This window comes from Danaus plexippus, unplaced genomic scaffold, assembly GCF_018135715.1.
Source record: "Danaus plexippus unplaced genomic scaffold, MEX_DaPlex mxdp_41, whole genome shotgun sequence".
Taxonomy (NCBI): Eukaryota; Metazoa; Arthropoda; class Insecta; order Lepidoptera; family Nymphalidae; genus Danaus; species Danaus plexippus.
In genome coordinates, this window is record NW_026869861.1 from 347,226 (window position 1) to 367,341 (window position 20,116).

The 20,116-nt window shown below is 35.9% G+C and overlaps 1 pseudogene; it reads left to right on the plus strand.

The window, feature by feature from the left end:
• Positions 1-505: 505 nt before the first annotated feature.
• On the plus strand, positions 506-3,218 carry LOC133320632 (uncharacterized; annotated as a pseudogene).
• The last annotated feature ends 16,898 nt before the right edge of the window (positions 3,219-20,116 follow it).

Here is a 20,116-nt window from a genome sequence, read left to right on the forward strand (position 1 = left end):
GATCCTTTCCCCGTAAAACCCCGCCCCCAGTCTCGGTGTCGGAGCCCGACACCTCCGAAAAGAGGCGCTTGGCTCCTAACACCGACTCTGGGCGCGACGACATTGAGTCGTCGGCACCAAAACCATCCTCTAACCGATTGCCCGTTTTCCCCCCCCGGACATCCCCCCCTCCATCATCCTCTCTATCATCCATCTCTACACACTCAAACACACTCACAGACAACTCCAAACAATAACAAACGCCAACGACAACACTAAGAACGCAGAAAAACTCCAATTCCGTGCTATCAATAACCTGTACTGATGAAAGTAGTATGGTGTGACAAGATTAAACTACCCAATTATTTTCTCATGTCGATCGTATTCCTGGTCAACCAGAAGCCAAAATTAAAATTACTGATACCTGCCATCATATGACCGGGACATGAATGTTGGAATCAGAGAATGGTGTCAACATATTACAACTGCAATGGAAACCTATAACTTTACTGATTACGAAATCAGAATGAAGGTCCGGAGTCTACTCAGAGGACGCACAAAGTTATGGGTTGACAATTGGTTAATATTTACAACAACGTGATCGGAATTGCGGGATGTTTTGATTACGACTTTTCACATCGAACCAGAGACTGGATACTCGCGGGACATCGTTCGTTTTAAAGAACATAACTATGATAATACTAAGGATACGCAATTTTTGTCACAAGCGTGGGTTCTATGGCGACGTATAAGAAAGGCAGTGATTGTTGTGTAGGGGATGAACGACTGCGAATCGAATTACTAAATGTTAGAGCGTCATCAGTACCCGAATTGATCTCTGTGGCATCGGCGATACGATACGTGAAACGGTCTCACCCTAATACATTGATTACATTACAAGGAACTATAAAACGAACAAATTTAGTACGATATTTGAAAGGTCTGAGACGATTTACAGTAGTGTCGCTATCAACATTAACAACAGTATGCGTTATAAATGATCTTCGAATAGAGATTCAGTTTCATATTGTACCTGACTGTTAAATATGTTCAGATGTTTTAAGTGGAATGAATTTGATTGAAAACACGAATTTTAGTGTGATAATAAACTCGCATGGTGCAATTTTTCTTCACCAACCTGCTATACGTCATGTGATGTCTAGGAGTGATAAATTTAATAATTTAAATTGCGACCTAACTGAACAAGATCTAATAAATAGATTAATAATTCTGCTCAACAAATATGAAAATCACGTGTTAAACACCGAAGTACTACAAATATGCTTAAAAGATAACGATAGATATGTAGAACGTAGACCATATCGATTAAGTCCTGTAAGGAGGGAAACAGTTCGTTCAATTATTAAGGAATTACTTGAACATAAAATTATTCGAGAAAGAAACAGCACCAACAGAGCTGTATACAGATGATAGTAGCATTGGATACGGAGCAGTTCTAGCTCAGATCGTTAATGGGCGCCGTCATCCAGTAGTATATATCAGTCAAAAAAAATAACTACTGACGCGGAGAGCCGGTACCACTCTTATGAGCTCGAGACTCTGGCAGTAGTACGGGCAACAAAACATTTTCGACACTATTTATACGGTCGAAAGTTTAAAATTGTAATGCTTTGAAAGCATCCAAACATAAAAAGGATTTACTTCCGTGAATTCATAGATGTAGAAACCCATCTAATGAAATATCTGTCAATATGATAAGCAAAGACATGGAATGGTTACAAATAGAACAAAGACTCGATGATTTACTTCGTCCTTTAATAAGATAGCATAAGCAGCGACCACGCAGCCGCAAATTATACACTAAGAGAAGATGTCCTTAAGAAAATTTTAACAGATCCTGTGCTTGGCCAACATGAAGTCATAGTCGTTCCTATCATCATTTCAGGGGAGTATAGTAAATTCATTTAAATGAAACTAATATTTTTCGGATATACGCGTGCTTAATTTTTGTTAAAATTACAGGCTCCCGACGTTTCGGTTACTTTTCAGCAACCATGATCACGGGCAGACGAGAATTTAATAAATTCATTTCACACCGCATTACATCACCCAGGATGGGAGAGAACTCTTCAAAAAATAAAAGACATGTTTTTGATAAAATAATTACTTTAATCAGAAGATTTGTTGAAAATTTTATAATTTGCAGAACATCAAAAAATTCGTCAGGTAGCAACAAGTACGACTTCATCCAATCCAGACACCCACGGCAGCATTTCAAGTAGTACATATGGACATTACCTGGAAATTAGGAACTAGGAGTAGTGAAGGGTCAGTCTCGCAGCCTTGAAACGATTAGTACATCTTTTTGGAACACCAGTTCAGATCATGGTTGATGGAGGTCGAGAGTTTCTTGGTGAATTCAAAGTTTATTGTAACCGCTTTGGGAGCAACATACATTCAATTGCACCAGGAATAAGCCGAGCTAAAGGACAGCTTGAAAGTATCATGAGCACTTTAAAAAATGCCCTAACTATTATAAAAATTACACTACCGAAAACTGGCAGACTGCTCTTGAAGCATTGCAACTCTCGTTTAATTGCACGCCTCATAGAGTTACTGGAGTTGCACCTCTAACTCTTCTCACTCGTCGGCAGCATTGTGTGCCATCGGAACTATTAAGGTTAATTGATTTTGAGAATGAATTTATAAATTTTGATGTATTGGAGGAATATGTGCAACAGAAAATGTTGGCTTCGGCGGAATATGATAAACAGAGTTTTGAAAAAAGTAAAGGTAAGCTACGTTCATTTAAAAGAGGTGACTATGCACTAATCAAAACTAATCCTCGTAAACAAACTTCTTTGGATCTGAAAAATACTGAACCATACGAAATATACAAAATATTGGAACGTGATCGTTACATGTTAAAACGTGTAACCGGTAGAGGCCGGCCGCGTAAGTTAGCTCATGATCAATTACGTCCAGCACCAAATCCAGCAGCAGCAGGAACCGTGTCGGCGGATCAGATTGATGACCCTCCACATTACGACAGTCCATTAAATGTTGAAGCTTCTGAAAATTTAGAAGTTGAATCCAATGAACGATCAATAAACTTGGTCCAACATTCATTGCTTAGTAAAGTATCAATTTATTGACAATTGTCTTTATCAAAAGATCTCTCAAGTTGAGGAACTTGACATGAGGTCAATAAAAAAAAAAAAAAAAAAAAAAAAATTTTAGAACCTGTACTAAAATATTACCTTTCTTCAAATCTTTTAGAGCCTCTGTGGACCACGGACAAAAGTCCTAGACCACAGCATCGACCTACCTCAATCCCTTAGAGCCCCTGTGGACCACGGCGTACGAGACCGCCCAGACCACAGCAACATCATAAAATCAATATCCTCTGTGGACCACGGACAAAAGTCCCAGACCACAGCATCGACCTACCTCAATCCCTTAGAGCCCCTGTGGACCACGGCGTACAAGACCGCCCAGACCACAGCAACATCATAAAATCAATATCCTCTGTGGACCACGGCGTACGAGACCGCCCAGACCACAGCATCGACCTACCTCAATCCCTTAGAGCCCCTGTGGACCACGGCGTACGAGACCGCCCAGACCACAGCAACATCATAAAATCAATATCCTCTGTGGACCACGGACAAAAGTCCCAGACCACAGCAACATCATAAAATCAATATCCTCTGTGGACCACGGCGTACGAGACCGCCCAGACCACAGCATCGACCTACCTCAATCCCTTAGAGCCCCTGTGGACCACGGCGTACGAGACCGCCCAGACCACAGCAACATCATAAAATCAATATCCTCTGTGGACCACGGCGTACGAGACCGCCCAGACCACAGCATCGACCTACCTCAATCCCTTAGAGCCCCTGTGGACCACGGCGTACAAGACCGCCCAGACCACAGCAACAAACCCACTTCAATAAAAGTAAGCAAAGATGCGTGGAGCATTTTGCATTAAAAAAAAAAAAAAAAAAACACAAACACATGTTCAGAGAATCCAAGTGATCTCTTTAATACAGCGTATGTTGATACGTTGATATATCACAACAAAGTAAAACTGGTGCAGGGCACGCACCAGGCCGCAGAATGGCCGTGTCGGCGCAACGACATTTAAAAAACATTATAAAGGGTAGTTGTTTCATATGTATAGTTGTTTCATATGTATTTCACTTTAGAGGGTAGATGTGACATAAACAATGTCAAGGCGTTAGTAATAACTTTAACAAAATTATTTGTTTGATAGATCGTCGTACTATTTGTATTGAAGGAAAGTAAATGGCAATTCGTATCGTGATTTGTAATATGTAAAGATAAGTTATTTTGTGAGTTTTAGTAAAACACAAACTTAAACAGTAACCATTTTGTAATCAATGTTATTCAATTATGATTTCTTTAAATTTTAAATGGCAATATAAAGTTTAGTTGGTTTAATAATTGATTACGAAAACTTTTGTTATGATTACTGTTTATTTGAATTACTACGAATAATCTTTGTAAGTTATTATTTAAAATTAAGAGTAAATGTAATGACTCCACGAAAACCATTTATATTCAGAGACATCTGTGGCGAGGACACAGTGGTGTGAGAGCTATCCAGGAGAAATTACTAAGTGTTAGTTAAAGTTGAAAATAAAGTGGTGTGAGTAAGTGAGAGTGCTTTATTGGTGAAAATGGTTATCCATTCCACCTGATAGGTGGAAATAGTGTTATGTGACGATAACATCGCTGACGTCACAGCTCCTAATAATCAACTTGGACATGGCTCTTCGACATATACATATAAGTAAGTTTCGTAGTTTTCCTGGAACCTCCGGTTGCCACCTTATATAATTAGTTACTTCTTTATTTGGTGACTGGGGAGTTGGTTTAAAACGTTAAAAAAACCGTTTTGAAATTTTGTGAGTAACTTTATTTTATAAATTTAAACTACTTACTTTTTTAAAAATAATACTGTGGAATATTTGATTATTTCATAATAGAAGGCAAATTTCGTCTCAACTTCCATATTAAATAAATAATAAATAAAAGAGAAAGTATTATCTCCTTGAAAATCATCTGCTCACAGGCATTGCATTTAAATGAGGGCTTGCGAAAAAAAAATTGTCTCAAGTATCATGAAGAAAAGGAATTCCCGTATTCCCGTATAATTAACTCAAAAAAAGGGTGAATAAGACCGAATGACAAACTCCAAAATTCTGTTTACCACGAGACTTCACATTGGCTCCTTTCTATAAATAAAATGATCGTTTTAAATCTTTAAAGACTTACTAAATAATTCTTTAAAAATTTTAAGGATATTTTCACTATAATATTGTTTAACAAAGTTTTCTAAGTAGATCTTAATCCAACAAATGACAACTAAAAGGATGTGCAGTCTTGTCAATTTGCAGCTATTATAAGTTTCGAATTACTTGTGGTATTAGAAATCGGTGGCGGGAATAGGGGTTGTTTTATTTCAACAAAATTATATTCATTTATACGTTGAAGCAATCGCATGAAAAGCTTCTTAAAAGCGATATCACATGGCATAAAGGGCAATTGTACCAAGCGTGGTGGTTTCAGTGTGGTCATAATTTTATATTTCTTCACAACTGGAAAAATACATATGTGAATATACTTATATATATGTTCTCTTTGTTTTCGTAGTATTCTCGTACCACTCTCGTAGCATTGTGCCTTAAGATTATGAATACCTAGAACTTCATTTTATGAAATAAAGTTTGTTTCTTCGTAGTTTTTTTTTTCTTATGAAACGAATAAAACAAAGAAAAAATATATATTTTTAAAATGTAAAAAACTATAAATATACTTTTATATATAACAAAACATGTATATGAATGATAAATAATAAAAATAAATCAAAAGGGTTATACGTAGAAAAAGTGAATTGTTTGAAATATACATACACAGATTACTTTCAACTAAAGCAGAAAGAAGCTTGTTTCAATAGTTATTCTGTCTGGTGACTCTGAGTTCCCACTGAATTTACTATCGGAACATAAACAGAACAAGGATGTTCTATTATTTCTTTTCTTTCGGTTTAAGGAGTTTGACAATGCGTAAATTTTAATGATATGAAGTGTACATTGAAGTTGTACGAGTACATATTCTTATGAATTCTTAGATTTCGAAGCGTCCTCGTATCAATTGATACCATAGTACTTTACCTTTATAAAACTACATGGTGCTCCTTACTAAAGGTAGTCTGTTAAAGTAATCGTAAAACACGTCACGTTTCTACATCGCGATATCAGTTAACACAGAATATCTGGAGGTGTTTCAGTTCATATTGCACATAAATGTAATAAATAAATAATAATAAATATTATAATATATTGTAATACTAAATATTGTACTAAATTCCTAAATATTAAACAGTCTCAAAATACTAGCTATAGGTTGTATTCGCAAATTTTTGTAGATCTCCGAAATGGATCTGATAAACACGTCTTATTATGAACTAAACGTGAATATTGGCTTCGAGATTGCCATGACAGCGTCGTGACGCCACGAGAGCGACTTAATGCTTTTCCTAGTATAGACTCTATAGTTACTTTATTGAGTAATTGGCCCCATGTTGTAAAGAAAAAAAAATAAATTCAAATAATTTAATCTAGTAAAATTTTGATATGGTTTTGAAAGCGTTTTTGGTTTTTGGTTTCTGAAAGTCATTTCAAACAAGTTAATGATGTCAGTAGCAGAAAATTTGTAATAAAATAATTTCAAAATAAAATCAACTATTTAATCATTTATATTTTGCATTGTATTTCGAGTCTTCAATCCAAATTCTTTCACTCAATTAATATTCAGGGCTTAAAAACTACTCTTTCCAAATATAACTCAAAACTTGTCCGACGTTGATAAATTTGTTAATTTGTAATTTTTTTAATCATACATAAAGTATGAAAATATTTAACACCTAAATAAGATTCGGTTTTTTATCTTTATAAAACCACCTGTCTTTCTTTATCCCTATTTACTTTTTGCTGGATGATGCACGTTCCTTTTAAAACAAGTTAAAATTTAAAAACAAATTGTGAACCGTAGTTTCAAGTCACGTTTATTGCGTATTATGAAGTACCAGATGTTCATAAAGCTACAGAATACTATTACACAATTTGCTACGGGGATGCTACGAAAACCCAGAGAATTGGTTCTACGATAAACATACAAATATGCATTTCAAAGGGATATGTGATTAGATTTAACATTTTTCTAAACTATAATCTCTTAATTTATGTTCTTCTTTCTAGACTAGAGACTATTACGTAACTCAAAACATCTTATCAGGAGAACATAAAACTGTGTAGTTCTTATAAATGCGCTTTGCTACGAAATATGTGATGAAGACTTCTATTTCCCTGTTTCCCATCCAATGAGATAATCGCGACTGGCGTTATTCCTTCTTGTGGCAAACATGCATGCACGAACTAACGCGAAAATATATTTTAGTGTCGGCTATCATGAAGACAGGAATTCCCGTATTCAAAATTAAATCAAACCAAGATATCTAAAATCAGATTGCATAAAGGGCAATTGTGTCAAGCTTGGTGTCAGTTTGATCATCATTTTATGATTTTTTCCACTACTAAAGCTCTAAAAATACTTATATGTACATATGTTATACTTATCGTGTTTTCAAAGCTCTGTTTGTTTTGGTAGCATCCTCATAGCAGATCGTAGCATATTGCTTTAGCATATGCTGCTATTCATGAGAATACCTGGAACTTCATTTTATGAAATCCGTGTGACCTCTACAAGTTCTTCGTGATGTTTCTTTATACTTTAAGTAAGAACTTGTAGAGGTCACATATATTTCATAATATGAAGTACCAGGTATTCTCATGAATAAAGAAAGAAAAGAAAAAGAAGTTTTTACTCCAAAAATAAATCAACAAAAAACCACTTTTACATAAAAAAAAAATTGTATGATAAAAAGAAAAAGAAATAAAAAATAAAAAATTAAAGTGAATTGATCAAAACATACACATAACTTTCAACTAAACAGAAAGAAGACTGTTAAGATTGTAATTAAGTTTGGAGCTTCTGTTCATTTTGAATTTAATATAGGAACATACAAAACAAGAGAATATTTTATTGTTTCTATTTTATTTGTTTATATGGGGTTTGAAAATGTGTAATTGTTAACGTCGCGTATTTATTGCAACTTATTACGTATGCATGTGCATACCTATGTCTAATACACTGTTCTCAGTAAACTCGTCATAGATTGCACTTGACTATTATGAATTCCTGTCTCCTGTATGTGAAATACACGAGACTAATTTAGCCTAAAACATCGAGACAGACAAGTGAAGTTTCCTTACTGACTTACTGAAAGCTAATGTAAAAAAAATTTTTTTTTCAATCTTAAAAGTCTGCCTTACATACATATCTTGAAAACTAAGAGCAGTGGGTGGTCGTATCAGTATTGTATACAAATCAGAATACTTAAGTTTGTTCTCCTAGTATGCAACGCTATCAAAAACGTGAGCCCCTACTATGTATTTATACGTAACTGTAGTAAGGTCAATAAAGTTTTACTTTTCACAGCAATCTTGAAAAATATTGTACTACTCCTTCAGACTTATGAAGTCATGGTTCCCGTACTATGAAACAAACGTGACCAATCTTCGAAGTTCTGGTTGGTTCCTTTGCAACCATGATCAATTGATAGACGAGATGAAAATGAAATCATTCATATACATGTTTTCTAATCAGAAAATAAATAATAAAATAATTAATTAATTAATATAATATTAATTGATTTAGATTATAATTAATCAATGTTTTTCAAATACACGTATGTCGGAGTAGGGTCCAGGCCGTGGTTTTTAAAAAGTGTGACGCCAGCATAACTGACGTCATCAATGACTTTATTCTTGATTGTAGACCAACATTGTTGTGACTACACTTACACAAGTGGCTACGCAGGTGGTTATGCGGCTGACACCTGATAATTTCAACTACCCTCAATTATTAGTTTTTCAAATAATAAGAATTACACCGACATATGTTTTTTTTCAGTTAATTTTAGTCAAAATTGATTCGAAGTGGAGGGACGAAACTAAGTGCCATTATCATTTATAGAAAAAGAAATGCCAGCTTCGAAAGTTAAATTTTTTGTACGTGTCTCGTAGCTCCAACGGAACTCATAACATCCTACCAGGGAAACATAAATCTATGAAGGTGATGTATCACTATGAATTGAGAGTGAAATTTATGCTATATGAACATATTGGGACAGACGTGTGTTTTAAATATTTCATATATTGAATATATATTGATATTTATTGATATTTATTTGTTTGTCTATGTTCGTGTGTCATAACCCAATTTACATTTATTAGAGCTTATTTATTTATTAATTTTTTCCTGTTATTCTTATGAATATATTTTTGTTCCTATCATATATAAGTTTCTTTTGCGTGTTCCTGAAATCTCGTTTTATGGAAGTGAATTGAATTCATAAAATAATTTGCATTATTTTCAAGTTCGTAGAGCAGTGGACGATCATCGTTCAGTATTGCATACAAAACATGATTCCTCAATTAATGTTCATCTGTAATACAAGGTTATAAAGTCAGGGTATATAAAAATTTTAATTATTATTATAAAACTATTAACTATTATTATTTATTATCACTAAGGTGATCTTTCTCCCCATTAATCTCAAGCTCTAGTTGGTTTGTATAATTTTAAGTTCCATATATTTTTTTATTAAAATTATTAATAAATGCTAGATTTATTAATAATTTTATTCAATGCTTTCAATTTGCGTGTAACTTAATTATAACTGTAATTAACTGTATGATAATAACTTTAATAAACTCAGTTTAACGTATGAGAAGAAATGTGGGAAAAATTCCTCTAGCTAAGCTGTATTGGTTGCATAACACCAACTCATAACATCCTGCTAGGAGAACATACAACCGCGTAGGTGATGTTTCACAAGGGGGTGGAAGTGAAACTATCTATCTATATTTAATATAGTCTACTTGTTTGTGTGATGGTTGTCTTTTATGTATGTGTAAGTTTGGTATGACTGGCTTGCTAGCTGGCTCTTTCATAATTACGAATATTGACATCGCACTATTATTTATTCTTACTTCAAAGTTAAATTCATAACGAGGGAAAAGTGGACAGAAAATTCAAAATATTTTAGTTTTTCCCTGAGTTATTCACTAAACACAAATTGTATTCAAAATTTTGAAGCTTCTATATAAACTAGAAGCGCCTTACAGTTTGGATGATGGGTCAGTCAGTGAATGAAAAAATTTAACAAAACTAAGAACTTTGTCTAGTTGTAATGCTTGAGCTACTTTTTTCTTGCTTACTAGAAATATAGGCGTCAACTTTAATGCGAAATGTACTTAAAGGTCGAAAATGGCCCGAAATAATTTGAGAAAAGTGTAATACGGCCATGCCGCTTTTTTATTTTTGCTCGACTTGGCGGTTCACTATCGTACAAACAGGTTAATTTTACAATTAATTTTTCAGACAATATCGAATTTTATCTATAGTAACAAAATAGTTTTAAATCCAATCACCACTTCAATAAGTCAATATATATTTTTAGTTATAATTATTTAAAATAAATTAAATTGTGATATTCTTGATGATTCTAAGCTTAACGATATTTATATTCTAATATTTATTGGAAACTCTTATGATGGTTAAACTAGCGCCATCTGTATATTTGTTATAATAGTGTAAATTAATGTTAATAATATTTCAGTACAGTAATTTAAATGTCCAAATACTTGACCATTGGTTTTATAATTTATAATAAGAGCTTCTGCATGTTTTACGTAATGTTCAGTGTTTTATAATTTTATGGAAACTCTTATGAGGGAAACTAGCGCCCTCTGTATGATTGGGGATTATCTCGGCTTTCCCGGGTAGTCCCCCATCGGCGCGGTAGTCCGGCACAGTAGCCGGGCGGTCCGGGGGTGAATTGGTGAATTGCTACAGCAGGTCCCAAATCACCCTAAATACGGGCAGGAAGGGAAGCCGGGGAGTTTTAGTGGGTATTCCCAGTGCCAATACCATCAGGCGCTGGGCGACCCCCACACAAAACTCACTGTCGAGCCAGGGCAGTGAGCAGTCTGTAAGAGGATTTCTCCCCGAAAAAAAAAAAAAAAAAAAAAAAAAAAAAAAAGGGGGCATCCCGACAGATGAATTAATGGATACCGGTTCACACATCTCGTTAATTAGCTCTGATTTAGCTAAGCATTTTTCATGCAAACTACATGCGTGCATTCCACTGTTGCGTGGTTTTGGTGGCGCGGAAATACCAAATAATATAAGTACCGAGTACGTTTTTGAATACTCCGGTAGTTATAGGCACCGATGTACTCGTATTAAGCAGAGACGGAGTGTCTTACATTCGCATTGCGAATTCACAACGAATCATTCGGTCCATTAAATTACCGATTAATATCATATCCGATTGTACGGTAGATTCGGATCTTCATTCTATTAACACGTCACCGTCATAAAATTAGGTTTTATGCCGGTTGTCGTAGTGACCATATTAAATCCACTTATGTTTTATTAAAATAACAGCAGATATCACCGATGCGTAAGAGTGTGTCAACGACCAAGACTTTATGATTTTCTAATGTCATGGTTATGGAAAATGTATCTGTGTGCTTCATTAATATTACTATCCGACTATGTGGCTGTGTCAATGACTAAAAACTGTGTGATCATGTGGGTATGTATAATTAGTCATACATTACATACATAATGAGATCTAAGATTTTCGCGAGTTTAATTCATTTAAATGAAACTAGTATTTTTCGGATAAACTTTGATGATTTATTTTTGTAAAAAACTACATATTCCCGACGTTTCGGTTACTTTTCACCAACCGTGATCACGGGCAGACGAGATTTCAGATGTGATCACGGTTGCTGAAAAGTAACCGAAACGTCGGGAGTATGTAATTTTTTACAAAAATAAATCATCAAAGTTTATCCGAAAAATACTAGTCTCATTACATACATTTTGTTTATCTAAAGAGAGAATTTTAAATCTACCAATTTGTGCGGGAGGTTACAGAACCCCGTAGTGTACATAGGGATCGTCGTTGGATAGACCTAAGATATGATACAATATGAACATGCATACCTAGCCGACATTAATTAAATAGAAATTTTGTACATATTGTTAGAAATAAATAAGGCAGTACTTCCACTTAGATGTTTATTGCTCCACAACTCGTACCAGAAATCCCCCAGTCTAGTACTTACATCCTATTTATAATATTCAAAGGTAACATTTTTAGGTGAGGGTAAGTTACAATGTCATACAGAGGGCGTTAGTTTCCCTCATAAGTGTTTCCATAAAATTATAAAACACTGAACATTACGTAAAACATGCAGAAGCTCTCATTATAAATTATAAAACCAATTGTCAAGTATTTGGACATTTAAATTACTGTACAGAAACATTATTAACATTAATTTACACTATTATAACAAATATACAGATGGCGCTAGTTTAACCATCACAAGAGTTTCCAATAAATATTAGAATATAAATATCGTTAAGCTTAGAATCATCAAGTATATCACAATTTAAATTATTTTAAATAATTATAACTAACACTCGGCCTTTCCTGATTCACAAATTTACGACCTCGTAATGGTATTGTGAACTATCTTACAATTTAAAATATCAATTTCCAGGTTTGTAAAAGTCCTAGAATCAAAAATTGAGGTTGTTTTTATTGAAGAAATTTTATAACTGTAAATAACAACTTATTTTCCAAAAATATTTTACTGCATGTATTAAAATATTTTACTGCATGTATAAGATTCCCCAAAAAATTAATTAAACGATCGGCCATATTGACAGCATATTACGTCCTCGTAATAGAATTATAACAATACAGCAGTACAAAGTTCTCAATAAACCTTAATTTATCTATTTCTGTTTTATGCACCGGACACACCAAGATGCTTTTGAAACTAGATCAATGAACAAACCAATTCGATAATATTTCCATGGGACACCTACATGGACTCTTTTTTTTTCTTAGCATCGGACACACCAGGATGCTTATAAAACCAAAACAAGAGTGATTATATTTCCATGGGACACATCAACATGGCTATTTTCCTTGTTTAACTTGGCACTGGACTTATCATAATGGACACACCATAAAGCCCTTTTTTTTAGAACTTTATTCACTGGACAAAACAATTTGATCTCAATACCATGGGACCCACCATCATGGCTATTCATTTTATTTAGCACTGGATACACCATGATACTCTTCAATTTTATTTATTTAAACTATTTTTATTTTAAAATATTAATCTCCCTAATAATGGGGCAAATATTCCAGTCACACGGGTCAGTGACCAAGTGTTTCTGGGAAGTGAAAATGTCAGTCAACTCATTAACAGATTCCAAAAATTCACGTACTATTCGACAGGTATTCAAAATAGCAGCTTTTTGCATGGTGATGTATGCGAGTGGTGGTAAATCCAGAATTTTTGACTTTGGTGTGAGTGTTTAGGAATGACTCCAGTAGCGGAAAGCACGATAGGGCCAATATGGATTAATTAATTTTATTTCCATGGGACACACCTACATGGATTCTCTTTTTCTTAGCACCGGACACCCCTGGATGCTTTTAACACTGGACAAACCAGTTAGAACTCTTATTTCCATGGGACACACCAGCTTGGTATTAACAAATTTTTGCCAAGTATTAGTATTTCATAATTTTTACTCTTGCATGGTATGCGACTCAACATATCCAATTATGTTTTAACATCATTATTATGATTACACATTGAATTTTCACTTTATAAAGCGTAAATATATATCACTTACTCTCCATATTGTGAGTGATTTACTTTGGATTTAACCTTTGATGAAAAGAAAAATATCAATTACATTAGATAGCTGAAACATTTTCTTTCTTAGTCAAATATCATCATCATTAGATTCACTATACAGAATTATGACATTTGTATTTAATTATTTGTATTAAATATGTTGTATTTTTATTAAATATTTTGTTTACTGAAATATGCTATAGGTTTTAATTCACCTTTCAACTGTTTTTAAAATAAAATACCACCAACTCCATGACTTGATGCATATATGTTTAACTGTGTTTCAAGTTCGGAATTATATACAGCCAGTACTGGTTCAGATTTTAAAGCTCGTTTATACCAATAAACGAATTTTGTTCTTCTTCCCCCCATTTCCACAATTGGTATTTCGTAGTAAAATACATAGCGGACGAATTCTATTCTCGAAAGATTTAATGAATTTACGGAAGTAACCAGCTTACACCCAATAAATCTTCTTAAATCGTGAATATTATTTGGTTCTCTAAATTCATTTAGTGCTTTTAATTTATTTGGCTATGGTCGGATCTCTCCACACGATATAATGTGACCTAAGTAATCGATACTTGCTTTTAAGAATGAACATTTGTCCCGACGCAATATTACACCATATTTGCTCAATAAAATCAAAATTAGATCTCAATTTTCCAACGCCTGCGGGATAGTTTTTGAAAATAATAAAATATCGTTGATAATGAGGAAGCGAATTCAAATCTATACTTATTCAGAATAAAATTCATCACTCTTTTATTGACATACGATACGGGTGATGATAAAAGGGAACTTAAGTGGTTAGTTCAATTTTTATTTCTATATCAAATCTCCTACCCCTGCATGATCATCAAAACAATGATCAAATTTATTTAAGATTTTGAAGATTGTCTAGGTCCGATCTTGACACATCTGTATCGATTTTAATATTATCCGATTTATATTCAGAACCTCGAGTAATGCAAAGTGTAGCAAATAATGTTATCGGTTAATATACTAAGTCGTTTACGTCGATATACCCCCGGTTACCATTTATTTCCGTTATTTGTTCTGGAATATCAATTTCTTTACCAAGACACCTATGTTCAGACCGTTCAAGTTTCACAGAACACCATCGACAAATTGGTCCGTATAAACTAAAATTTTGATTAATCCATTAACAATTTTCAGGTCATGATATACACTGGGTCGCCTTCAGGTAAAGCTGGTGTAGCGGTAGTGCTATCTGAGGAGCTTCGGAATGGTCTTCTTGAAGTTGATCGTCGCTGCGACCGCCTGATGCGGGTGCGGGTACTGGTCGAGGGAGTGATTACTAACTTGATCAGTGCTTATACTCCTCAGGCTGGATGTAGCGGGTCCGAAAAAGAGTCATTCTGGGAGCAATTTGAAGAGGTTCTACGTGCTATACCAGCTGCTGAAGTAATCATAGTTGGGGGGGACTTAAATGGCCACGTAGGTAGGGCTGCGGAAACGTTTGACCGTGTACACGGTGGTTTTGGTTATGGTCGCCGCAATGCAGAGGGAGAAAATATTCTCAGAACCTGTATTGCGTCTGACTTAGCCGTCGTGAACACGTTCTTCCAAAAGACTCCACAGCACCTTATCACGTATAAGAGCGGGTCCCACTCAACCCAAATAGATTATCTGCTGACCAGACGGTGTCATATCAGCAAGGTGACTAACTGTAAAGTCATTCCTGGTGAAAGCCTGACGACCCAACATCGACTTCTTGTCATGGACTATGTCGTTACCCCGAAAAAGAAAGTGGCCGAGAAACGTAAGCCTCGAATCAGGTGGTGGTTGCTGAATGGAACGATGCAGACCAGCTTTCGGGCAGAGGTTGAGAGTCAAAATCTGTCGACTTATACCGAAACTGCTCAGGAAGTTTGGGATCGAGCCCAGTCAGCAATTATCACAGCAGGTAAACGAGTTCTAGGCCTTTCTAAGGGAGGACGGGTCATTGACAAGGAGACATGGTGGTGGAATGACGAAGTGCAGGAGGTGATTCGTGAATAGAAGACTGCCTTTAAGAAGTGGCAGCAATCAAACTCTCCTGAAGACAGACTAGAGTACATAGCAGCGAAACGTGCCAGTAAAAGGGCTGTTGCCAGAGCCCGCAGTGATAGGTTATCACCATTATATGATATACTTGAAACTGCGGAGGGGCAGAAGCTCATTTACAAATTGGCACGAGCTCGGGATAAGGCGACGCAAGATATCGCAAAATATCTTAGCGTCAAAGATTCCCAAGGCACGTTGCTGTGTAATCATGCCTCTGTGAAGGAGAGATGGAGATGCTACTTCAAGGAGTTGCTAAATACTCAGCACCCGTGCAGTCTTCCAACCGAAATACCTCCTAATCTTGGACTTATTGCCCAGATAACACCTGACGAAACTCGGAATTGTCTTCGACGCATGAAGAATCGGAAAGCGGTGGGACCTGACGATATTCCGATCGAAGCGTGGAAATCATTGGGCTCTCTTGGTGTGCTCATACTGACGGACCTTTTTAACCGCGTCTTGAACACTGGGACTATGCCACATCAGTGGCGTTATAGTTACATTACCCCTATATACAAAGGCAGGGGCAGTGTTCAAGATTGTGGTAGTTATAGGGGCGTTAAGATCATGAGTCATACCATGAAGCTCTTTGAGCGTATGATCGACCTCAGGCTCCGCCGAGAGTGTACTGTCTCGGAATGTCAATATGGATTTCAGCCAGGATCGGGCACCTTGGACGCCATCTTTGCCATCAGAACTCTCATGGAGGCATACAGGGAAAAAAGGAGAGCTCTGCATGTCGCATTCCTAGATCTGCAGAAGGCCTTTGACTGCGTTCCTCGTCAATGTATCTGGTGGGCATTGCGATTCAAAGGCATCCCTGAGGCCTATATTGACATCATTAGAGACATGTACCGCGATTCCGTTTCAATGGTTAGGACTGCTGTTGGCGATACAAAACCCTTTCCGATCTCAGTAGGGGTTCACCAAGGCTCGGCTCTTAGCCTCTTCTTGTTCAATGTAGTGCTGGACACTGTCTCGGCTAACATCCAGGACCAGCCTCCATGGCTGATGATGTATGCCGATGACATAGCGCTCATTGATGAGAGCAGGTTGACGCTAGAGCGAAGAGTGAACCTCTGGAAGGGTACGCTTGAGAACGGTGGTCTTAAACTAAATGTGACGAAGACCGAGTACATGGCTTGCGGAAGCCCGGACTCTTGCACTATCCATATAGGTCCTGAACCAGCCGTTAAGTCGGAAAAGTTCAGGTACCTTGGATCTATTCTGCATGAGTCCGGAGGCATCGATCACGATGTCCAAGCCCGGATCAGCGCTGCTTGGGCGAAATGGCGTGAGGTCACAGGAGTGGTCTGCGATCGCAGAATACCTACCAAGCTCAAGGGAATAATATACAAGAGCATAATCCGACCGGTTCTCTTATATGGAAGCGAATGTTGGCCAACACTGTCCAGGCACACTCAGGAGCTTCACGTCACGGAGATGAAGATGCTGAGGTGGATGTGTGGCGTAACGCGAGCTGACCGTATACGTAACACATTTATCCGAGGTAGTCTTGGAGTCCGTGACGTAGCGGATAAGCTTCAAGAGAGTCGCCTGAGATGGTATGGTCACGTTGCACGCCGGCCTGAGAATTACGTCGGAAAAATTTGCCTTGATATGTCGGTCCCTGGAGCAAGACCCCCAGGACGCCCAAGAAAGCGATGGCTGGACACCGTGAAACAGGATATGAGAGCCAATGGACTTACCACCGCGGATGCTAAAGATCGTGCAAAGTGGAGGAGTTTAAGCAGGAAGGCAGACCCTGGCTAATGCTGGGATAATTGCCAGGATGAAGAAGAAGAATTTTCAGGTCATGAGGTACCTTTAATTCTATTTTTGATAGATGGACGTCATTATGATTTGAAAATGGTAGTTTCATATTAACAGTGCTATTATTGTAGGAAAATGTTAAAGTATCTGTCGCTTTCGTAACACATATTCCCGGTAATTCACTAAAGGCCCGCCCTATTATCATGTCGGTGTCTTGTAGGTTATCACAAGACTATCAAAACCGATGTGCTAGCCCCGACGCCATCTATGTTCAAATTCAAAATTCAAAAGCTACTATAGAGCTTCACCTTCTGTTGTTATAATTTGACGCCCATAACCTTTTATGCTTGTTTGACATATATTATATTTTAAATTGATTTTTAGAGCCGCTGATACTGTTATAGTATTATTAAAGTCGATATATGCAGTCAATTTAAAACCGTTAGCAATAATAATTTTACGAAATTTTGGCGATCCACATCAATCGGGCTAACAATTTAGATTTCTTTTCATCGAATTTATTGTTAGGTTTGACATAAGAACTATTTGGAGCCGATAAATTTTTAAAATAACAGTCTTTCTCTTCATAACCTACTTTACCACAGTGATCGGACTTTTTAAATCTGCAATATTCCGTTTTATGAACAATTTTATTATAATTATTACATCGGACGTTTTCCCTACATTGGGATGATATACATTGGGACGATGTGAGTCCACATGAAAAACATTTAGGCCCTGAATCTTTATCAAAATTTAAATTAATTGTTAATTGTGAGGGTTCAACTATAGTATCCGTTAAATAATTAAGTATCTTAAGAACCGGTGGCTTTAGAACCTGTACCTCGGGTTCCAGCTTTCAAATTACGTGGCAGATTATATGCTCACTTAACTCACATGACTCTCCAAGAGCTGGCTTTTTGAAAAATAAAAGTATCACCTGTGCATCCTGACGTTTGTTAGTTGCAACCATGTCGTGTAGTTTCGCAGCGAAACCGCGCTTAGCAGGTAAAGTCTTTTCCACTCGCTCCAGGTCACATCGATGTTTTATTGGTGTTCAAACCGTAGCAGAGAATTTCCTTCCAAGTTGCTTGTCATGTTGTATATTAAAGCTCTTTTTTTATCATCATATTTAAGCTTCTTACTTGAGCTTCAGCATCTCCTTGTTATTTGTATAGGGTCCAGGTTATAATTGCGTTGCGATCTCACACTGGCTAGTAACTTCAATCATTTTCTCCAGGTGGTCTAAACGTTCAGGTATCTGTAGATCGGAGAGGTTTTCTTGTTTCTTTTTTCTTCAGGCTTCTTTGTGACATGTGGCAGCGGTTAATCTTCATTATTTCCAGTTGACAGGATATCTCGCGAACGATCCGTATAGGCACGGCACAGAGATCGAGCACTTCTGACTTGTTAAAAATAAATAAGGCAGTACTTCCACTTAGATGTCTATTGCTCCACAACTCGTACCAGAAATCCCCCAGTCTAGCACTTACATCCTATTTATAATATTCAAAGGTAACATTTTTAGGTGAGAGTAAGTTACAATATCATACAGAGGGCGCTAGTTTCCCTCATAAGAGTTTCCATAAAATTATAAAACACTGAACATTACGTAAAACATGCAGAAGCTCTCATTATAAATTATAAAACCAATTGTCAAGTATTTGGACATTTAAATTACTGTACAGAAACATTATTAACATTAATTTACACTATTATAACAAATATACAGATGGCGCTAGTTTAACCATCATAAGAGTTTCCAATAAATATTAGAATATAAATATCGTTAAGCTTAGAATCATCAAGAATATCACAATTTAAATTATTTTAAATAATTATAACTAAAAATATATATTGACTTATTGAAGTGGTGATTGGATTTAAAACTATTTTGTTACTATAGATAAAATTCGATATTGTCTGAAAAATTAATTGTAAAATTAACCTGTTTGTACGATAGTGAACCGCCAAGTCGAGCAAAAATAGAAAAACGGCATGGCCGTAAAACACTTGTCTCAAATTATTTCGGGCCATATTCGCCCTTTAAGTACATTTCGCATTAAACTTGACGCCTATATTTCTGGTAAGCAAGAAAAAAGTAGCTCAAGCATTACAACTAGACAAAGTTCTTAGTTTTGTTAAATTTTTTCATTCACTGACCGTTGTCAGTATAACATAAGGTCATTAACCAATGTTCTGTTTGTTTCCGTAGCATTCTTGTAGCAGATCGTCGCATATTGCTTGAATTCATACTACTTCATATTATACAATACACGAGATCTCTACAGTTTCGCAGTATTTTTTAAATATTTATTCTGCCTGGAGACTCGGAATTCGCTATTTAATTATTTAACTATTAAATTTATTATCGGAACATAAAACAACAAAAGAATATTACATTTTATTTTTTTATTTTATTTTTTTATAAGGGGTCTGAC